The following is a 21,688-nucleotide window of genomic DNA, read 5'->3' on the forward strand; positions in this document are numbered from 1 at the left end:
ATAAACACCAATACAGTATACTAACACATATATATGGAATTTAAAAAGATGGTAACGGTAACCCTATATGCAAAACAGAAAAAGAGACAGATATATAGAACAGACTTTGGGACTCTGTGGGAGAAGGCGAGGTGGAATGTTCTGAGAGAATAGCATTGAAACAAGCATACTATTAAGTGTGAAACAGATCGCCAGCCCAGGTTGGATGCATGAGACAAGTGCTCAGGGCTGGTGCACTGGGAAGACCCAGAGGGATGGGATGAGGGAGGAGGTGGGAGGGGGGATCGGGATGGGGAACACATGTAAATCCATGGGTGATTCATGTCAATGTATGGTGAAAACCACTACAATATTGTAAAGTAATTAGCCTTCAACTGATAAAAATAAATGAAAAAAATTAAATGAACAAACTAGGGAAAAAAAAATTCAAGAGTCAGGAGCAGCTGGCCAGGGTGCAGAGCTTTCACAAGGGAATCCTGGTCCAACCCTTCCCCACCAGGAGACTGTTAGATGGAGGAGAAAATGCAAGAGGCTGGATGAGACACTTACATCCCATCTTTCCTCTTTCAGATTAGGTACTGGGGGAGGAGAGGTGTAAAGTTTAAGGTTGAGAGTCATTAGCCTACTTTGGAACTCTGCAAGGAGCTTCCATACACATCAACAATGTCAACACTGGACTTGGGTAGGGGATGGCTACATCTGAGTAGATTCAATAGCAGAGTGGGATTGAGCAGGGAGGCTAGGCTTGTCTTATCCAGGCCCCTTAGTCTGTTCAGGCTGCTATAACCGAAATACCATTAACTGGATATTTTTGTTACAGCATTCTCACTGATGGTCAGGCTGGAGCCTCTTTTATGAGGGCACTAAACCCCTTCAAACCCACTCCTGACCTCATCACTTTCCAAAGGCCCCAACTCCTAGTAACGTCCCTTTGGGAGTTAGGATGTCAACCAATGAATGTGTGTTTAGCTGGAGGCTGGGGACACAGATATTCAATCTGTAGCAGTTCCCTTGACTCTTCCCAGTGTGAATGGAACTCAGAAAGCTCCACAGTCCTCCAAGGGGAGCTGGTCAGTGGGTCATGGAGCTGCAGCGGGACAAGGGTGAAAAGATGACCCTGCAACAGAGTGGACAGCCTGGCCAAGGGCAGGTGGAAGATGAGGCAGAGACTCTGACGGGACCTGCAATACTTGTGTGAGACGACCTGAAGCCTGGAACACGAGGGAACTCCACAGAACTGGAAAAACTGCAGCCTTTCACAGCAATGCCAGCCGGAAGTCCAGAGATGAATTTTTCATAACTCAGTGTTTAAATCCAGCCTGAACAAGTTGCTTTCTCTGAGTGGTCCATGAAGATCTGGAGGATACCCCCTGGTTCCATGGAACACCTGTCACCTCACCATCATATGATCATATAATCCATACTTCCTGCTGATAAAAGAGATGATCTAGGGTGACATTTGAGAGAACTGACCTTGGCCTGAAGAGATAGAGTATTTACTTAAGGGGTATTTTAAAAAATAATTTATTGAAGTATAGTTGATTTATAGTGTTGTATTAATTTCTGGTACACAAAAGTGATTCTATAATGTATATATGTATATGTATTTTTTCATATTCTTTTCCATTATGGTTTATTGGTGATGGTTTAGTCGCTAAGTTGTGTGCAACTCTTGCAACCCCATGGACTGTAGGTCACCGGGCTCCTCTGTCCATGGATTTCCCAGGCAAGAATACTGGAGTGGGTTGCCATTTCCTTTTCCAGGGGATCTTCCCAACCCAGGGATAGAACCTGTGTCTCCTGCTTTGCAGACGGATTCTTTATCACTGAGCCACCGGGGAAGCCCATGATTTACTACAGGATATTGAATATAGTTCCCTGTGCTATGCAGTTGGACTTTATTGTTTATCCATTCTGTAGTGATACTTTGCATCTGCTAATCTCAAACTCTCAATCCAACCCTCCTCCACCTCCCTTCCTCCTTGGCCAACTACAAGTCTGTTCTCTATGTCTATGAGTGTTTCTGCTTTGTAGATAAGTTCATTTGTGCCATATTTTATATTCCACATATAAGTGATATCATATGATACTTGTCTTTGTCTGACTTACTTTGCTTAGTATAATGATCTCTAGGTCCATCCATGTAGCTGCAAATGGCATTGTTTCATTCTTTTTGTGGCTGAGTAATATTCCATTGTATATATACATCACATCTTCTTTATGCTTTCATCTGCTGATAGACATTCAGGTTGTTGCTCTGTCTTGGCTTTTGTAAGTGGTGCTGCTATGAGCATATATCTTTTTGAATTAGAGTTTTCATCTTTTGTGGATATATGCCCAGAAGTGGGATTGCTGGATCATATGGCAGCTGTATTTTTCATGTTTTGAGGAACTTCCTTACTGTCTTCCATAGTGGCAGCCAGCTGGTACATAGTGCAATACCAACTTATATTGAAGGAGTATTTTTAATTATTGTGCCAGACTAAGTTGATTAAGAGATTTTTCTCCCAGGATCCAGCAAGTGGAGGCCTATGAAAAAGGTAGACTCAATTATAGGGGGATGTGGAAATCTTACTTTCTTTACATATGATTACAGACTGAATAAATTTGTGATCATTCTGTGCTATTATGAACCTGGCATTTACCCCTGGGATCTAGACATTACACAGTTAAAATGCTGTTTTGGTGGGAGATGGTTCAAACTCACATATCATAGCTGCTTGATTTACAGTGTCACTTCTGATTCATATTTGGGTCCAGAATTTACCTTGCTAACAAACAAAAGCAGCTCAGTAATTTCCATTGGAAAATTAAAAGACCATGGAAGTTTTGTTTGAAAACATGGTGTCAATTATTAGTTATCATCTGTAGGCTAGTTAAGCTTGAATCTTGTTTAAAAAAAAATCAAATGCCCATGTTTTGAATTTTCATGACTGTTCTCAGTTTCTGGACTTCATGGCCCTGAACAGGGACCCGTGGGGAGAGGAGGGAGGCTTCTCCTAAGGTGGGCACAGCCTGGAAGCCTGTTCCCCTTGCTCACCCGGGGACACCACCAAGAGTCTGCCAGTCACAGTGGCCATGGCTGAGCGCCCACATTTATAAATAGATTCTTAGTAGTTCTGGGAAGGGTATGGACTCGCCAGAAAATAGAGCAGTTCTGGGTCAGATGGGAGACAGAGGACCGTGATACATGTTAAATTAATGCCAGAACCCAGAGCTCTATTATTAATAGTGTTTTCTTTCTCAGAAGGTCGGGCAGTTCTCTGGCTCCAGGGGATTTTTTTCCCCATCTTGCCAAATCATTTGATTTCTGCCAGTGCCTGTCTTTGCCTCTTCCTGGCAAGCTCCGGGGCTGACTTCCAATCACTTCCCCCAGTGGTCACACACTTCCAGGGTTCCGTGAGCTCATGGAGTTGATTTTTGTCTTCAGGGTTTTGTGGCTACAGTTATTCTAACATGGCTCTTTAAATGCCACCAAAAATACGTATTTCTTAAAGATATGTATACATGGGGAAAATTGTAAGTTTGAATAAAATGTAATGGCTAGAAAAAATTCATTGTAAAACAGAGTTTTAAAAAAGATCAACTATAGTTAAATACACTAAATTTTTTAAAAAGGCAAAACTCCCTCCACACTTTGAATAGACTATGTGGTCCAACTTATGTAATAATATAGAAATAGATTAATGTTTATTTTACTACATAAATGCATAGAGAAAAATGAATGACAACATAAAAGTTGGAAGGAAATCTAATGAAATGTTTATACAAATTGACCTCTATGATGTGAAATTACAAACAATTTTAATTGTTTTCCTTATAATTTTCTTCACTTTCAAGTTTTTCCTATAATAAGTACCCAGAAGTTTTATAATAAGAAAAACCCTTTTAAAACTGCCAGCTATTTTTCATTTCCTTTTCCACATCAACCAGGATTTATATTTCTTTAAAATGACAGTAGATGTGTGTGTGCTGCTGGAGGTGGAGGGTATAATACAGGAAGAGGGAAGGGGGGAAGAACAGTGTTTTCATAAGGAATGAATTTATGCTGTTGTCTTAGATACAAACGATTTTACTTGAATTGCTCCAGGTGTCTCATTTACGAACAAGGGTTATAAACTGTAAAGAAGATTGTCTGGATTTTGGCAATGCAGAAGGCATTTTGCCTTACTTTTTAGAAAATTTTTATTTTATATTGAAGTATAGTTGATTTACAATGTTGTGTTAGTTTCAGGTATATAGCAAATTGACCAGGTGTATATATATGTATGTATGTATATATACACTCTTTTTGAATGTTCTTAAGGACACTGAATATAGTTCTCTGTGCTCTGCAGTAGGACCTTGTTTGTCCATCCCACTAACCCAAGTTCCCCACTCCATCCCTCTTCCAGGCCCCTCCCCCTTGGCAATCACAGGTCTGTTCTATGTCCACGACTCTGTTTCTGCTTCATAGTTAGGTTCATCTGTGTCATGAGTCAGATTCCACATATAAGTGATATCATGTGGTATTTGTGTTTCTCTTTCTCACTTACTTCATTGAGCATGATAATCTCTAGTTGCATCCACGTAGCTACAAATGGCATTATTCTGTTCTTTTTTATGGCCGAGCAGTATTCCGTTGTGTATATTTACCACATTCATCTGTCAGTGGACATTTAGGTTGTCTCCACGTCTTGGCTATTGTGAATAGTGCTGAGGCTAGCAGTCTTCGATAACAGCTCCAGAGAGGGGTAATGTGCCATAATTTCTTCATGAGCGGGCAAAAATCTAAGGGGCACCCTAGATGATTTTTCTAAGATACTGTGAATCATAATGAAGTAGGAGAGACTTGGACCATCTTCTGTGGATGATGTAAACCCCGCCTGTCACTGGAAGGATGTCACAGCTGTGGCTTAATGGCAGAGCTAGTGAGCATATGTTAATTGCTCTTTTTGGATGCTTCTTCTTGGTCCTACCTCCTCCACAAAATTCCATTCTCTGGCTGCATTCTTCATGCCTCTCTAGCATTCTGCAGTTGCGTGGTGAATCTTAAACTAAGATCTAGTGAACTTTTTGAGAATCAGTGAACTATGCGTCCCAAAAATGCTGTTTATGCATGTGGTCAAGCTATAGACTAGTTCTGGTCTACAGAGAATTACAGGATTCACAAGCCCCATAACTCTGTGCCTCTCATTTAGGAAGAATGTTTTGCCTCTTTGTACTGTCACAAAGAGTTATTTTTGCATCTTTTTTATCTCCCCTACTGGCTGTAGGCATCTTGATTGCAGTGACTTATCATTTATCTTCTCATCCCCAACACCATCAAACAAATGCCTTGCACATACTAAGTGTTCAATAAGCATTTATAGAATAAGCATGTGTGTGTTTGGACATCTGATAGACAAACTACCAAAAGCCCCCCAAAACCTATGTTTTGCCTTCTGCTCTATTGTCAAAATTTTGAGAGTGATTAGAAGGAAGTATAAAAATTTAAAATTCAGCATCTAATATTTGGAATAGAGTGATTTTTAATCACATATATCATCGGAGTCCTGGTCCAGATACAACCTAATCTCTTTCCCAATCTATCCAGTACAGCACTGTGGAATGAGTACTGGCATTCCTGATGAGGAGCCGGAGGACTCCCCGAAAGCCTTTAAATTAATCTAGGAAAACATGTTGTGTGCCATATGGTTTCACTTGTGCTTTGTTGAATTCTAATTCTTGAGAAGGGCTGAGGTTCCATACAGTAACACAGCTTTGTACAGCAGCTAGATGCTTCTGGAGACATATGTGGAATCACATTCCGTTCCTACACTTGCTGGTTGTGTCCTTGGGCAAGTCATTTAACCCTGCTGTGCCTTAACTTCGGCATCTGTAAAATGGGGGTGATAAAAGTACGTACCTTTTAGGTGGGCTTCTCCAGTGGCTCAGCAGGTAAAGAACTGCCTACAATGCAGAAGACACAGGAGACTTAGGTTTGATCCCTGAGTGGGGAAGATCCCTGGAGGAGGAAAATGGCAACCCATTCCAGGATTCTTGCCTAAAAAGTCCCATGGAAGAGGAGCCTGGTGAGCTATAGTCCATAGGGTTGCAAAGAGTTGAACGGGACTGAACACCTAAGCGTGCACACACCTTTTAGGTACTTATGAGGATTAAGCCTCCCTCTCCCCCTTTCATGTAATTATTCAAACAAATCCATATCTAAGGCCTCACTAGCCAGGAATTTTGGATACAGTCCACAAGACTGCTGATAAGCTGGTGTCTTTCTCTGGGTTGTCCTTACCTATATTCTCTCCGGCAGGACTTCTGGTGTGCACACATATTGGTACAGTGTGGGCAGAGTCCTATCCCTGTTGGGTGGGGCACCTTTTCATTTTCACAGGACTGGATAACAAATACAGAGGCCCTAAATCAGTTAAAAGGAAAAGGAAATCTTATTTATTTTTTTTTTTTTTGATAGTGGAGTGCAGTTTATTACACCGGCGGGCCCAAGGCAGAGTCTCCTCTTAGCCAAGGACCTGGACCAGCATTTGTGAAAATCTTTTATACCCCATGTGTATGTGTCCAAACCCACCACCACAAATCCCTTGAGGCTTACAAAGGAAGGGTAAATACAATCCCAATAACCCCATCATTCACGTGTTATGTGTTCAAACAGTTAATACTCAATAAGCCCGTGGTTACATTCCAACCAGTTAATAACCGATAAGCCTGTGGTTACATTCTGATAGATACTGTCTGGAGGCAGGGGTGATTAGTGTCTGTTTTCTCTTAGGTGATGAATAACCTGGATACAATCTTCAAGGTTTCCCTGTCTGGAGGGGGTCTTATCTTTCCATTGTCGTTCCCACAGGCACTAAGCAGAGAGTTCAGAGTCCACTGGAGAGGTGACCGAGCACGATCAACACGGACAGGCCTCAGATGGAGTCAAGGCCCTATGAATTCCTTCTTCATTCCTCCCCTTGATGCTCTTAACTCATATTATGAGCATCATTTATAGGGATATATTGCACCCTGGCTCTCCAACTGCCAATTAGGGAGAATGACATCAACCTTCCGGTTACAAAGTTCATAATATATTGTAAAATTCAGGGTCCACAAAGCAGAACTATCAAGGCAACTATAACAGTGGTAAATATAGTTTTCCACCAATCGCCCTTCACCCAATAGGACCGAAGTCCAGAAAGGAATGTTTTCATTTGACTTGTTTTTACCTGATTTTTCATGTCATCTAAAGTAGTCGATACATTGTCAGATAAGTCAGGAATGTATACACAACATTCAACCTTAATTATAGTACAGGTCCCTCTTTGAGCAGCTGTATGTCCAAAGCCATTTTATTATGAATTACTGCTTTTTTCATTTAGATTTGCTCTTCATTTAAGGCTTGGATGGCTTCTGTTTTATCTAGGAGGGCCTGTTTGTGAAATTAGTCAAGATTTCTACTTTAATCATAATATATTTGTTGTCCCTATAGAGGGTACAAAAAAGGCAGCAATATACTCATACCATTGAAACAGATCTTGTCCACCTAGCATGTAAATAAGGTAGATTTACTGGGGCTTGTTGTAGGTTAGGCTTTTGTTACACTAGCATTTATATCAAATGTAACCCCATGACCTGAGTCAATTGACTGTAGGCCTTACACCAAGAGAGCAAGGAGAGGTTATGATTGACAAGAGAGAGGAAAGTCTCTTTGTCATCCCAGAAAAGAGCAGAGTGGTTAAAATCTCCTTGGCTGAGCGGTGACACCCACCAAGGAAGTCCATCCATCACAGACAGAGGCATAGCCCCACGTACCCAGCAGTTGGAGGTGTTGTGGAAGTCCACGTAGGAATGTGCCCATGAGGTGAAAATGTTGTCCTGAGTTGAGACAGAAGTTAAATTCAAAATCATGTTGATGAGGCCAAGCAGCAGGAGTTGATTGTGCGGCTTCATCCTGAAGGGGCTCGTCCGGGATCTTCTTTTCCTTCTTCTTGAGGATGGTCTTAGTCTCTTGAGGATCAATGTGGTCCCTCTGTGCAGTCCACTCAGCGTTTTCTGAGTCTGTGTGGTATGCTCTCTTTACCCTCATATGATGGATCAAGGGACAATACCTGCAACTTTAACTGCAGTAGGGGTAGTTAGAATAACATAAGGGCCCTTTCACCAAAGGGCTAGCAAATCATGTTTCCAATCTTTGACCCATACTTGGTCACCAAGTGTAAACTCATGAATCTGTTCCCCAAGGGGGAACGGCACCCTTTTTTGTACAAACTTAGTTACCCGATTTATTACCTTACCCAGTTCCATCTGCTGTGAAATCCTATCCCCCCTTACCTGAGGCAAACTTGTTGACACCTGTTTTATTATGGGAGGAGGCCTCCCATACACAATTTCGTATGGAGAATAGCCTTGGGACTGTGGGGTCATCCTGAGTCTGAGCAGAGCCATCGGAAGCAAGTCCACCCAGGAGCACTCAGTCTCTCTGATCCACTTGGAGAGTCTCTTTAAGTGTGTGGTTGGTTAATTCCACCATCTCAGAACTCTGGGCCTATATGCAGTGTGCAGTTTCCATTTGATGTTTAAAGTTTTGCTTACTTGTTGTACTAAATCAGCTACAAAAGCTGGGCCATTGCCTGATCCAATGCTGGTAGGAAATCCAAATCTGGGAACTATTTCCCTAAGCAGGCACCGGGCTATTTCTGATGTTCTTTCAGTCCAGGTAGGAGAAGCTTTTACCCATCTCGGGAATGTACATACCATGACCAGCAGGTAACAGTAGTGTCGGTGAGGTTTTATTTCAGTGAAGTCCACTCCCAGGTGTTCAAGGGGCAGCGTGTCTTTCAGCTAAATACCCGGAGGTTTTTGTCTGAATCCCCGAGAGGCAGCATTAACCTGTGAGCAGGCAGCATGGCCTAGGTGGGTCGCTTGGTGTGTTTGGCTTACCAGAGTGTGTGCCAGCTCCTCCAGTACCAATAATTTGCCACTTGGCAATTCCCACCATCCCTTTTCAGTCTTGATGGCCCCTTCCGCTTTGGCTAACCTGACAGCCGTTGTCCTTGTTTTATCAGGCTAGTGCCATCAGTATATAGGACCCAATTAGGGTCTGGAACCTTGAGCCCTTCTTTAAAACAAAACCCAGATATCTTACCTCCTCTTTGAAGATCTGTGCCTTCTTCTTTGACACCGGGTAACCTGCTTCCATCAACAGCTGGAACAGTGCATTTGTCCCTTTCCAGCATTTTTCCTTGGTCTCAGGCAGCCAGCAGCAGGTCATCCCCGTATTGTAGGAGCCGACATCCATACTCTTCCAGATGGAATGAGTCCAGGTCAGAAGCCAAGGCTTCCCCAAAGATGGCTGGGAAGTTTTTAAACCCTTGTGGGGGAGTCCAGATGAGCTGTTGTTTGGTGCTCCTGACTCGATCTTCTCATTCAAAGGCAAAGATGGGCTGTGGAAAAGGAAATCTTAAGTAAGAAGGCCTTTTATTCAGGTAAAGACGGAAGTGTATCCCAAGATGCAAGTGTTAAGTGAAAAGAACAAGGAACAGTTAAGTCCCAGACATGACTGACGTCTCCCTCTAAGAAGTGTATTTGTGAGTTTTGCTGCAGGACGGTCCTTTCTAGCCTTCGCTGGGGGACCCTACTTCGTGTGTAAAGCAGGTTATTTCAGTGCTCTTTGAAAGGCAGCATTATATCCTTCACCTCTTTTTAAAAATTGGAGTGTAGTTGCATTACAGTGCTGTGTTCGTTTCTGCTGGACAATGAAATGAAGCAGCTACGTGTATGCGTGTCCCCTCCCTCTCGGACCTCCCTCCCACTCCCCTGTCCCACCCCTCAGGTCATCACAGGGCACCAGGCTGAGCGTCCTGTGCGAGACACAGGAGGTGCCTGCCAGCTCTCTGTTTCACGCATGTGTGTATATGTCAGTCCCAACCTCCCCGCTCGTCCCACCCTCCTTCTCCCTCGCTGTGACCACGTGTCTGCCCTCTCTGTCTTAAGGTAAACTATGCGTTTAGGTGACTGTGGCTGTGTTCCTGCCCTGCAGATGGGCTCATCTGAGCCATTTTCCTAGGTTTACACGGATGCGTTAATACACCATGTTCGTTTCTCTCTTTCTGGCTCCCTTCACTCCATGTGGCAGGCTCTAGGTCTGTCCACAGCTGTACTACGGCCTTGCCCTTTGAAAGGCACGCGTGATGGCGGCCCCCAAAGTAGTCTTGAAACCCTCAAAAATTAAAAAAATCAATAAATAAGAGTAACACTCAATTTAAGAGATCACTTAGACCAAACTAAATATTTAAAATTAAAATAACTAAAATTGCTGAATAAGATGCCTTTTCTTTGATGGGTGCCTTTTCCTTCCTCTATGATTCAATGTGTGTTAATTCCTAGGGACGAGTGTACATGCATGGGTGGATGCAAAAGCCTCCCTCATCCAGTGATTTGGGAGACCAGCTCCACCATAGAATGGAGTGCTGGTAACATGGGATGTTACTAGAGGAAATGCCTCAAGGAGAGAGTACTGCCCCTGAGAAGTCAGAGGTGGGGAACTGCTGTAGAACCTGCCTTTTAAAGGCTTTGTGTGTTCAGACAGCCTGAGTGATTGGATAAACCAACGGGCCTGCCACTGTTGTGAAGGATGGTGCCACTGATGGCTTGAAAGACCCCTGCTATTAAAATTCACCTTTGGTTGTGGTTTAGTCGCTAAGTCATGTCCGACTCTTGTGACCCCATGGACTGTAGCCTGCCAGACTCCTATGTCCATGAGATTCTCCAAACAAGAATACTGGAGTGGGTTGCCATTTCCTTCTCCAGGAATCTTCCCGAGCCAGGAATTGAACCTGGGTCCATACACTGTAGACAGATTCTTTACCAACTGATTCAAATTCACCTTTGAAGCTACATAAATATGAGCAAATTTACAATGTCATTTTTTAAAAAGCCAAAGGAAACACAATTCTGCTCTCATGTGATTCTAGAAACTGTGATTCTAGAAGCTGACACCAGGGCCCAGAGGGCCCAAGGGTAGTAATCCCTAGTTTAGAAAAAATACTTCAATAATAGAAATCTTTACTGAAATTTGTTTACCTTCCTCCCTTAGGGTTCACTTCCTTCAACTTGACATTTCACAAGACATTCTGAGTCTTTAATGTCTCCACTTGACCACTAGATGGCAACATCGTTCTTTAATGTCACAACTCTGATACAATTAACAGGATGGATTTCTTTTCCCAACAACCAAATTTAAAAAATTAAAAAGCAAAGACTAGTAATTGAAATGCATCCCCCTCAATCCTAGGAGGAAGGTAGAGGATATTAAATTATGATTTTGCAATTTACGTACCTAGAAAGTGTACTAAACAACATTCTGTTTTTATGCCTCCTTTGAAAACAGGTAATTTGTGCTTGATGCTTATAGATCCTAGAGTGGTTTCTGTTCCTCTGGTTTTTATGGCTGCAAGGAACTACCCAGATGTTGGATGATTTTTTAAATAAAACAATCTAACATCTCAATTATGCAATAACCTGGACGCACTGGTTTCCAAATGCAGAGGCATAATATTAAATAAGTAAATGAAAGATTCCAGTGACCTTCCCTCAGAGATCCTCATTCAGTAGGTCTGCAGTGAGGCCTGGGTGTCTGGATTTTTTTTAAAGCACCTTCACATGCTTCCAATTATCAGTAAGTTCGAAAGTGGACCCCATGTCCTTAATTTTTCATATAATTCTTGAAACAAAATGAATTTTAATTTAATTTAAAATTACCATATGCACTTTTTTTTAAAAGAGAAAGTGTACTAACTGAAAAATACTCAAATATCTCAATAACAAAAAAGTTGAATCTGTAAAAATAGTAGAGCTCTAGTAATTGAAATATTTATTCACCTGATGTATCTAAAACAAAGGTTACCAGACCTGCATGTGGCCCAGCATTGATGTGATGAAAAGGTAGCTTTTGAAAAATTCCCTCTCTCCTGTGTGTTTTTTATGATGGAATATTCTTAAACTGGGAAGTGTTGAATTTCTACAGAAATGACTTCAGATTTTCTAGAATGATGCCCCTCTGTTGTTATCTATTAAATATTAGGGTGTATATCCTTAAACATCATTATTTATCTGAAAGTATCTGACAAATTTGAGGAGCCCATCAGCTACATGAAGTATGAGTTTTCTTTGTCATTATTTATTTTCCCTCTCCTCGCCTCCTCTGTCTGTCTGTCTGTCTGTCTGTCTTTCTCTGTGATTCCCTCTCTCTCTTTCTCTCTGTTATTTCTCTAGGTCCTTATTCAGTGTTTGGTTTAATGTGAAAGATTTAGACCAACTCATCACCTTTCAAATATTATTTGCCTTGACGCATTTGAATCCACAAACCTCATGAGTTTTTTCCTGTACCTAATATGATCTTTTCTGAAATTAAACGTTATCGTGGTGATGAGTGTTAGAAAACAAACACCACCCTTTCTGGTGTTAACTCATGGTTTTAAATAAAGTTCCTCATAGTGACAATTTAAAGAGAACAGTGCTTTCTTGAATGTACTTAAAATGAAATTACAGATTCTTCTTAAACACTACAGAGCAATTTTATTTTCATAGCAGAAGAACACCAGAATGCCGTAGCACGATTTCTCCAGTTTAAAAGAATCAAATCAGCTGCTCACCAGACTATACATATATGACGTTTTGTGGCTAGCAGGCAAGATTTGGGGAAACTTACTGCTTTGTTAAATTCCTGTGTCTTCTTTTTTTGTTTGTTTCTTTGGTTCTTTGGAGTTAGTATTTAACAGGGACAGAGTTACAGTTTAGGAAGGTGAAAAATCTGGGAATGGATGATGGTGAGAGCTGCACACCAATGTGAGTGTCCTTAGTACCACTAAATATGGTTAAATACAGTTAAAATAGCATGCTTTATACTATGTGACTTTTACTACAATTAAAAAAAAACACTTAAAAGAAATCCTTGAATTTAAGGACTAGATTCCTATAAGTTTTCTAATTCATGAAAGATATTTCTAATTTTTAAAAAACATTGCAAAAATTTCATCAGAAGATGGAGCATGAATTGCACTGTGCATTGGCTTCAGAGTCAGACACCAGTCAGAGGAATCCTCGCTCGGGCGGCTGCTCGTTCTTCTTGTTGTAAATGGTGTCCGCCTGCTCCCCTCCCTGCATCCCATTGCTGGTCCTTGGTGGTAGGAACAGAGCAAACAGAACATTCTATCTGTCTGTCTATCCCATTCTATCTGGGAAGTTTTGATTCAGAGGCAGCATCTCAGAAGGCAAGCTGATGGGAGATGTTCCCACCGAACAAGGCCAGCAGAGGGACCTGGCGTCCTGCACATCTGTCTAGGGCGGCACGGGAATGTGTGTGTCCAAATAAACATTTATTTTCTGAGAATTGTATCCCCCTTTCCTCTTGTTTAAAAAATGCAAGAGGATTATCTGCAGGAAAACATTCAGCATCAGATCAAAACAGGAAAATGAAGCCATGCTTTCTAGTGAGAAAGCTGTACCTCTTCCCCCCTGAAAAATTGGCAGTGATTTTGATTAGCGGGAGCCACTGACACTACAAACCAACCCTGTGTTAATTTTTAAAAGGCACGTGAGGTTTGTTTCATGGCACCTTGTGCCTGTGCAAACTAAAAAATTAAAATAAATTTTAAAAATATTTTAAGCCTCCCCAAAAAGTGTGTTGGAGGTAGAGGTGGGGAGGACCTCTAAATTTAGAAGGTGCCAGATTGTAAACACCAGAAAACCCTGCCCTGGTTTCCAAATGTTTACCTTTCTACAGGGCTGGCCCCCTGATTAGCTTCTCTCTTCAAAAAGAAATTGTGGTACCCCGAAGATTGGGTTGACAGTGTTAGCAACAACTTGTTTAATGAGCAGCGTGATTGAACCATGCAGGGGATGCTGAAGAGTTTTCTTTAAAGGACTGTGTTTGGTGTTTCCATGTTGCTATGTTGTATGCTCCTACTGTCTCTTATTTTGACAAGCTATCGAAAAGTTTGAGATGAGCATGGGCAATTTTTGTTTGGTTTTAAGACTGGTTGCTAAAAAAGAAATGGAACCCTGACTCACTGGCTTTTAAGGGAACCCAGGCTGTGCCATTTAAGAGAGCATGTGGCATTAATACAGCACCGAAGATTCTCCACGTCTGTACCTACTGCTGGGCAGGAACCACCAGGGATGTGCTTATTTGTTTTAAAACATGAGGCCCCCCTCCTCTAAGGACAGGCTATTTACTAAATGGTAGGCAAATTGCCAGTTCTTAAGGCTGGCAGGAGTTCATCTTCAGAAATCATTAACTGCATTCCAGGCTTCTTCTTGAAGCTGCAAATCCATTTTTCTTGGAGTGCCTGCCTCCTCCCTCCCCTGAGATGTGTATCTACTCCAGCGTTTGTTTATTTTAGATTAATTTTTATTGGAGTGTGCTTACTTTACAATGTTGTACTGGTTTCTATTGTAGAGCAGTGAATCAGCTGTATGTTTACATATATGCCCTCTTTTTTTGAATTTCCTCCCCATCTAGGTCATCACAGAGCCCTGAGCAGGGTTCCCAGAGCTATACAGTAGGTGCTCATTAGTTGCCTATTTTACATATAGTATCAGTAGTGCATATATGTCAATCTCAATTTTCCGCTCAGCTCCAGTCTTAAATCCTGCCATAGACTGTACACATTCTATCTCTCATAACATGTAAGATCACTCTCTTTAGAAGTCTAACCTAAGTTTCCCTTTACAAAATTACAATGATTACCTTTTTTCTTATTAGAAAAATGTATCCCTTTTCTTTGCCAAGACACAACTCCAAATCCTTTTGTTTTGTGTGTTGGCCGTTTTGCTTCTGAGGTTTGGTCTTCTTTCTCAGCTAGTTCGGACTATCTTATGCATTGTTTGGAACTTTCCCCATTTCCCTTATTTGTGGAGCCATGACCTGAGAATAAGATGATGTTAAGCAACTGGGAAATGTTGAGTTAAAAGAAACTCAGGATAATATACTGAAAAACAAACACAGAAATTAGTGCAAACCTACTATTGTAAAATTCTAAATTTCATGGTTGACTAGTAGAATAAAATTGCACATCTTATTAGTAAGCAGCTTTATTCCCTCCCAATTGATAAAATCAGACTTATTTACTTATAGAATCCCTTAAAAGCAAACAAGTGGGTTAAATAGTCTAAAGATCCCAGCCTCTTTTTCTACTTTTGTTTTTCAATTAATTTTTATTGAAGTGTGGTTGCTTTATAATGTTGTTATTTTCTGCTGTGCAGCAAAGTAAATTAGGTATACATATACATATATCCACTCTTTTTGGAATTCCGTCTCGCTTATGTCACCACCTAGCACTGAGTAGACAGCCTTATTATTTTATCCTAGAATTTTCAGATTTTTGCATGTAATATTTTCTTTTTCGTGTCTTCATGGCAAAAAGAAGTCTATATTCAAAGTGAATTAACCATATTTTTACATATATGCCCTCTTTTTTTAAATTTCCTTCCCATCTAGGTCGCCACAGAGCACTGAGAAGACTTCCCTGAGCTAAATAGTAGATTCTCATTAGTCATCTATTTTACACATACTATCGGTAGTGTATACATGTCAATCCCAGTTTCCTGCTCAGCTCAAGTCTTATAAAGTCTAATAAAGACTGAATTATTTACCTACTTCAGAGTCATTTTGTGAGAGTGATTTAAAGATTGAGACATAACTACAAATATGTGCAAGACAAGAGGTGTTTATTTTTAAAAACAGATGCTTAAGTGCAGAGCTTTCAAAGGAAAAGACTATGGAACTGGTTCTGTGGAGATGCAGCAATATTGTGATTAAATTAAACATCTGCTCTCCTTCAGACAGACTTCTGTATTCACAAGGGCAAAGATTTCCCTCCACTGAGCAGTAAACGAGATGGAATAAAATAACTAGTCGTTTTTTAAGGGGAAATGCTACAAGATCGGGAAGCACAGACTGCGGCCAACAGTAACTGGTGAAAAGTACAGTGGGTTCAGAGAAAACTCCAGACTGACTCAGAAAGCAAACGCGCAAACTGGGTTGTGAAATGGACAGTACCACCTGTCATAAAAGAAGGCTCGCATGCACGCGTGTGTGTATGCGTGTGTGTGTGTGTGCGTGCGTGCATGTGCGTGGTGTTTTCTGTGGCCAAGGGCTAGGCAGCAGATAGTAAGAGGGGGTGGCCAGTAGCCGGAACTTCTGGGCTAATTCTTTCTCAGTTTTAATGATCAAGACCCTTAGAAAATCGCAACTTTCACATGGAGAGAAGAATGTTAACGTCTTTTTATTTTTATTTGAAGTATAGTTAATTTACAATGTTGTGTTAGCTTCAAATGTACAGCAAAATGATTCAGTTATACACACACATGTTCTTTCTCAGATTCTTTTCCTTTATAGGTTACTACAAGGTACTGAATATAGTTCCCTGCGCTATACAGTAGGACCTTGTTGATTATCTATGTAATATGTAGCAGTGTGTATATGTTGGGCTTCCCTGCTGGCTCAGACAGTAAAGCATCGGCCTGCAATGCGGGAGACCTGGGTTCGATCCTTGGATTGGGAAGATCCCCTGGAGGAGGGCATGGCATCCCACTCCAGCATTCTTGCCTGAAGGGCAACAGTCCCTGGGGTCCCAATGAATTGGACACAACTGAGCAACTAAGTGGAGAAGGGAATGGCAACCCACTCCAGTGTTCTTGCCTGGAGAATCCCAGGGACAGAGGAGCCTGGTGGGCTGCCTTCTATGGGGTCGCACAGAGTCGGACACGACTGAAGTGACTTAGCAGCAGCAGCAGAGCAACTAAGCAAGCACAGTGTGTATCTATTAGTCCCAGACTCCTAATTTATCTCCCCCTTCCCAGCCCCTGCAGTCCCTGGTAATCATAAGTATGTTTTCTATGCCTGTGAGCCTATTTCTGTTTTGTAAATGAGGTTGTTTGTATCACTTATATATATATATATATATGGAGGGTGTTATAGTAATGATAGTCACTCAGTCGTGTTCAACTCTTTGTGACCCCATGGAGTGTAGCCTGACAGGCTCTCTGTCCAAGGGATTCTCCAGGCAAGGACATTGGAGAGGGTAGCCATTCCCTTCTCCAGGGTATTTTTCTGACCTAGGGATCAAAGGTGTTAACTTCTAAACAAAACCACAGGAAGTGGCACCCAAGCAGAGCAGACCAGCAGGGATTGTTAGAGCAGAAAGGCTCCCTGGGACTCTGGGACCTCCAGGTTACAGAGGAGGAAGCTGGGGCCACTTAATGGATGTGGTCAGAGATCCCTCGGTGAGAGCTTGCTGGCCAATGTAGCTCCCAAGCACGCTGCTGGGTCATTCATTGCTCTTCTAGATCAGATGGGTCACAAGTCCTTGACTTTCTTTCCTACCAATCCTCCTCTTCCTCACTCTTCTCGAGGGGAAAATGATCTTGAAGTGACAGTATGAAAACTAGCTGGGTTTGATTTCAGTGAGTTAAGTAACACCTCGGTTTAAGCTGGATCACCAGAGAACTGTGTATTTCATCTGGTGGAGAATGGACTTTGTGAATTCTGCTTTCTTTGTGTGGTGCCTCTGGCTTGGGTTATACTGTATCTAGGAAGAGGCTCTATGAAATCTGCTGTCTACTCACTTTGGGGATCCCCAGGTTGTCATCCACAAAAATCAGGCACTGGGGAATGCCTTGATATGACTTCAGTTCAGTGAGATCAGTTGTTCAGTTGTGTCCGACTCTTTGTGACCCCATGGACTGCAGCACGCCAGGCCTCCCTGTCCATCACCAACTCCAGGAGTTTACTCAAACTCATGTCCATTGAATCGGTGATGCCATCCAACCATCTCATCCTCTGTCATCCCCTTCTCTTCCCACCTTCAATATTTCCCAGCATCAGGGTCTTTTCAAATGAGGCAGTTCTTCGCATCAGGTGGCCAAAGTATTGGAGTTTCAGCTTCAGCCTCAGTCCTTCCAATGAATATTCAGGACTGATTTCCTTTAGAATGAACTGGTTGGATCTCCTTGTAGTCCAGGGGACTCTCAAGAGTCTTCTACAACACCACAGTTCAAAAGCATCAATTCTTTGGTGCTCAGCTTTCTTTATAGTCCAACTCTCACATCCATACATGACTACTGAAAAAACCATAGCTTTGACTAGACGGACCTTTGTTGGCAAAGTAATGTCTCTGCTTTTGAATATGCTGTCTAGGTTGGTCATAACTTTTCTTCTAAGGAGCCAGCATCTTTTAATTTCATGGCTGCAGTCAGCATCTGCAGTGGTTTTGGAGCCCAGAAAAATAAAGTCAGCCACTGTTTCCATTTTTTCCCCATCTATTTGCCATGAAGTGATGGGACTGGATGGCATGATCTTAGTTTTCTGAATGTTGAGTTTTAAGCCAACTTTTTCACTTAGGGGAATGACATGACTTAGGGGAAGATATTTTTAAAGTTTCAGAACCCAGGAAAAGCCATGTTTCTCTCCAACAATTAGTGTGCGTGTTTTCTTTCAGAGGCTGTGAGTCTCGTAAACTGATTGCTTCTTTTTCGATCAGGCTATTAGGAAGCATCATTTGTCAGTAGAAAGACAGTAGAGGATGGTGATTAGAGCTCAGAACTGAGAACCAGAAAGATCCTGTTTGGGGGCTTAGCATCCACACTCAACTACTGGAAGCATGGGTTTCCTCACCTGTAAAATGAAGATTCTCATAATCTCTCTATGGCTCCACTGTGAAGAACAGACCTTTTCACAGTAATAACAGAGGTAAAACAACGGGCATCTTTGTGGCTCGTGTGTGTGTGTGTGTGTGTGTGTGTGTGTGTGTGTGTGTGAGTGTGCGTGCTTAGTCACTCAGTCATGTCTGACTCATCTTGATCCTTTGGACTATATCTCATCAGGTTCCTCTATCCATACGATTTTTCAGGCAAGAATACTGGAGTGTGTTGCCATTTCCTTGTCTAGGGGATCTTCCTGACCCAGGAATCGAACCCCTGTCTCCTGTATCTCTTGCATTGCAGGCAGATTCTTTACCCACTGAGCCATCAGGGAAACCTGTGACACGTGGTAAATGCTTAATAAATGGCAGTGAGTATTATTTTTTATTCATGCAACAAACAATAACATATAGTTAAGCCATAAATATCAGGCATTCTGCTAGGTGCTGGGAGTAAAATACAGAGCGACTTATACCTCGTTTCTATTCTCAAAGAGTGTATTATCAGACAGCAGAATTAGGCTATTAAGTAAATGGTAAAATGTGACAGATGCCAAGATGAGGGGTGTTAGGTGAGAGCAGATTTCAGGAGTATTGGACCTGGGGATGAACCCAGAACTGGAGGAAGATTGGGTGTAAGTTCACCCAGTGGAGACTCAAGAAAAGCCTCGCTGGCAAAGCTTTGCAGGGAAGGACATACCTGGACTGTTGACCACGGTGCCATGTGGCCAGAGGAATGAGGCTGAGAGCAGTGAGAAATTGGGTCATGAAGCCTTGTGAGCTACACAGAGGAATCCTGACATTATCCTAAATACAATGGAAAGTCATCAATATGCTGTCAGCAGGAATAAGACCTGATCTGATTTGCTTTTTAAAGGTACCTCTCTCCATGGAGAATGAGGATAGATGGGGGCAGTGGTGGGCTCTGGACCAGGGTTGCAGCATCCACAGAGTCAGATGTGTACCTTTCACCTTCCAGCAGCCATACTGGAGTGAATGGTTTGCATTTACATATTTTGGAATATTTCCTTTGGCTTTTTAAAATGACCTATTTTCCCCTTGGCTTTAATTTCAGCTATTTACTGTATACTTTTGTATCATGTGCCTTGGTTTGTCTCCTGAAATATACTTTGTGGAATGAGGATGGAAAGAAAAGAAGAAGAAAGAGAGGAGAGGGTACTTATGAACTGATGCTCCTTTTAAAAGACACATTTGAATGTACGTGTGACTCGGCGGTAAAGAACCTGCCTGCAAAGCAGGAGACTTGCAGGAGATGCAGCTTTAATCCCTGGGTCGGGAAGATCCCCTGGAGGAGGAAATGGCAACCCACTCCAGTATTCTTGCCTGGAGAATCCCATGGACAGAGGAGCCTGGCGGGCTGCAGTCCATGGGGTTGCAAAGAGTCGGACACAACTGAGTGACTAAACACCAACCATGGATGTGTATTAACAGCTGATTTACTTTATTGTACAGCAGAAAGTAGCCCAACGTTGTAAAGCAATTATACTCCAATAAAAAAATGACGCATTTTAAATTTAAAAAGAAAATTAAAAATACATTACTTCTAAAGAACTGAAGGGCTTCTGCCGTGGATGTGATGTGACTGGGGAGAAAGGCCGCAGAGCGGACTCCGTGGCGCGTTTCCACCATCAAGTGCGCTATATTCTTGTTAAGGGTGTGACCCAGAGAGCCTTCCCATTTTAGTCCAGTCCCATCTTTCATCCTCTGTGAAACATCTGACTGTAATTCAGAGAAACCTGTGTGTTAAAGCTGGGGCAGTCAGAATAGTTTTATCGAAATCAGAGTTCATCAGCTCTCTACCCAGCAAGGTGTGTCAGAGAGAAAGATTTGTTCAACCAGGTGATATTCAGCTGCATAATAGGCTAACCTGAGCCCTCTGAATTCAAACAAAAGAAGTTCTCAGCCTGATTGGAATTAACCCACTCTGACTTCTGCTTCATCTTCAATAAAGCAGAGATGATACTGTTGGGCAGGCAGAGAACCTGTTGGGTGTTAATGGGGGGTGGGGTTCAAGTTGGTCTTGCTTTTCTTAAACTATTAAGAAAGAACAAAAAAATTATTTCGAATGAAATCAGTTTCCAGGAATAAGGAAAAAAAAAAAAAAAAACCTTGAGAATTTATTATTAAAGAAAGAAATAGAGCCAAGGTGAAAAAAAGGCCTCCTCACATCTCCTGGCCAGGTGCTCTGTGCATATAAATGTTTCAAGTTAAGCTTTAAGATCAAGGGGAAGTCTGTAGGGAGCCTTGTTTCCTGGAGATCTGCTTGCTGGAGCTGCTCCCGGATACAGGCTGCCCATTTTTATTTGGTTATTAAGGATTAAAGGGGGCAACGATTCTGGAAAGGTAGTTCCTTAGTTTCCATTAACTTGGTACAAGATGATGAAACACAAGTGTCCAAGGGAGAATTTGCATATGTATTCGGGGCGATCAGCTCTCATCCTTGCCTGCCATCCTGTGTGTACGTTTGACATGAAATTGCCCTCTTCTCATGAGCTCAAGCCAGAAAGCAGCTTTGCTGCAACGACTGAGAATCTCGGTGCCTCTCAGAAATCCTCCTGGTTCGCACAGGAGTGCAGAGGGAAGATGAAAAGAATTTCACATGAGATGGTGGTTGCTTGAGGAACCTCGGTGGAGCAGTCACCTCAGAGGGCAGCTGGCCCTTCCCAAGTTTGCTGGGCTTTCAGCGTCTCTGAACATACGAGCAGGGAGGCCACCCATCACTCCATATCCAGATTTTAAAATTGGGTTTGTTATTGCTTGTGTCACAGCATGTCCTCCGAACTAAAGTGTGCCTGAAGTTACTTTTGTCAAGTGCCTAAGAAAGTTTAGTGATAAAATAACACACACTTGAAGAGAAGGCTTTGCCACTGTGGTGGGTCATTTTGTTCCAAAGATCTCAGAGTTTGGGGTCATAAATGCTTATTGCAATAATAGTCATTAAAATAAAAGAATAAAAGTGCCAATGAGGAACTCCATCATCAAAAAAACCAAAA

Source organism: Cervus canadensis, chromosome 1, assembly GCF_019320065.1.
Source record: "Cervus canadensis isolate Bull #8, Minnesota chromosome 1, ASM1932006v1, whole genome shotgun sequence".
NCBI lineage: Eukaryota > Metazoa > Chordata > Mammalia > Artiodactyla > Cervidae > Cervus > Cervus canadensis.